At 42.2% G+C, this 2,332-nt stretch overlaps 1 non-coding gene across 1 annotated transcript; it reads left to right on the top strand.

Annotated features, from left to right (window-relative positions):
- Window positions 1–256: 256 nt before the first annotated feature.
- Window positions 257–338, top strand: Trnas-cga (transfer RNA serine (anticodon CGA)). The gene has a single exon. It is a non-coding gene; the product is annotated as a tRNA-Ser (tRNA).
- The last annotated feature ends 1,994 nt before the right edge of the window (window positions 339–2,332 follow it).

The following is a 2,332-nucleotide window of genomic DNA, read 5'->3' on the forward strand; positions in this document are numbered from 1 at the left end:
AAGAATAATAGGATTGCTTTTAGGAAAATGCGTAGAGCGCCGTGTGAGTTTTCCCACGTCCTTCGTTAAAGATTAGCCTAATGCGATTCAAATGGAAATATGAATAAATTTAAGAAATATTTTCCAGATATTTATGACACGCATGCGCTCCACTCTCCTCTCTGCAAAATTTTTGATCAACTGCCACTCAGGGTGCCAGTAAATGACAATTGTGCCAAATGTATTATTTGAATTATTTACGACGCCGTGTCGTCTCGCAGTCGTGGCCGAGTGGTTAAGGCGATGGACTCGAAATCCATTGGGGTCTCCCCGCACAGGTTCGAATCCTGTCGGCTGCGTTAGTTTTTTTTTTTGTGTTTTACACATTTATTTTTTGTTATTGACTGAAGCACCACTGTCACACGGCAAGTAAACTTCGTGAAGTTATTTAGTTTTTCTGGTATCTTAAATATCATTCAGGTATTTCCTCTAAAGGTGGCCGACCTTGTACGTCTGCAAAAAGCTTTGATGGCTGCGGCATCGAGGTGAGACACTACAAAGTAATTTTAGATCACTATTATCAATATGAAGGAAGTGTGTGTCATCGTTTTGTAGCAGTTAAGTGCAGGAAAAACGTCGATATGATATAGTTTACCCTTTATAGACAAAATACTACCATGCTCGAATTACATGTTAAGGCCACATTTCAGCAACCCTAACGCTGGCCATATCATAAGCGAATATGGCCAGCAATAGCAAAAAAAAAAAACTAAAAACAAAAAAGACGCAAAATGAAAAGAGCTTTGTAAATTCCGCCTCAGATCTCGCTCCCGTTTCCCGACGTTTGAATTCTTTGTTGTTATTTCTACGTTTCCTTTTTCGCGACCACAGACTGAACGCTGAATATCCATCAGCTTTGCAAATGTACGCTAAATCGCGCAGGCTTTTAGCAGTCGGACAAGTCCTAGATAGGCGGCTGTTATGTAAGGCCATATGCCACAAGAACTCATTCAAAATGTCGTTCGAAATCGTTATTGATGAGGCATTCCGCTATGCTGAGCCCCAATATCAACGCGCCATCGTTCCGTGGACAGTTGCGGATATCTTTGTCATTCTGTTACACCCGCGCTATCGTTGCGTAGCAGGCGGACCGATTTCATGCATGACTTGGAACAAACGCGCATCGCTTTCGTCATCCAGAGAACTACAGCCTGGAAACCCAAGCCGTAATAACACAAATGTTTCAACCCTGGTAGTACGCTTTCCGCCTCGGATCAACGTTTGTCGACATTCACTGCACACGCTGTATTCTTTACTTTTGCTTGCCGAAGAAATGCACGCAAATCGGACACTCTGTAGGGATGTGGAGCACTTATAGCAGCCTGTTGTCATCTTTCTAGTATGTTTTTAGATAGCGTGGCTGCATTTGCACGGGTGTGCCTGAACGAGCAGTCGGCCGTGTCATATTCGACGTTGCCCAACCGTCGTACAGTGAATCGGAGGATGGAGAGTTGGGTATAAGCTCCCCAGGAATGCCACGGTCGTTGTCACGCATCTCGATGCCGACAGTCGACGGTGTCGCCAGAACATTTGCGCTAAGCGAGTCGGAAAGCCCAACTGTCACGAGAAGCAGCGTGAGAGTCCAACGAGTGGTAGTGCATGATCGCATCATATTACGAAATCAAACGCCGGCGCGGGGATTTAAGAACGGTTATATAAGGCACTCAATAAACGTACTATGTCAAGTGAGCTTTCCATAAAGACACTTATTTTTAGAGTTATAGGTATTTTCGAGCAAATAATGAAAAGATATCTATATGGCTTACATGAGAGGCCTAGTTAACCGTTTTGAGAGTTAATATTTCGAAAGTGAGGAAGCTTCTATGTAACAAGTTTCAATAAAAGAAAACAAGACGTCTTCACATAAATTAGGTACGAGTTGGTACTGCAGTAAAAAATATCTATGAAAACGTATGCATAAGAAATATAAAATAAGGTTCAACGATACGAGAAACAGCGCGACACACGGGACAGTGAAAGAGACGGACCAAGCGCTTGGTCCGTCTCTTTCACTGTCCCGTGTGTCGCGCTGTTTCTCGTATCGTTGAACATGTACCAACCGGCCCAAATACGCACCTTATAAAATAAGGTACTCTTGGCAAACGTTACGAATCTACTTTTATTTTTTGATTTTGTCAGAAATTTCATAAATATCCGAGCACGTGCTACGCAAGTACGGTTATTCAGCCACAATGCTCGAAGTACTGTATATTATGTGCATGAAAAATTACTTTTTTTATTTTATAAGCTACCGATACTGATTACTTATAAACGAATTTCTATACAGTACAAA

The sequence above is a fragment of the Rhipicephalus sanguineus genome, chromosome 7, assembly GCF_013339695.2.
Source record: "Rhipicephalus sanguineus isolate Rsan-2018 chromosome 7, BIME_Rsan_1.4, whole genome shotgun sequence".
In the NCBI taxonomy this organism is placed as follows: domain Eukaryota; kingdom Metazoa; phylum Arthropoda; class Arachnida; order Ixodida; family Ixodidae; genus Rhipicephalus; species Rhipicephalus sanguineus.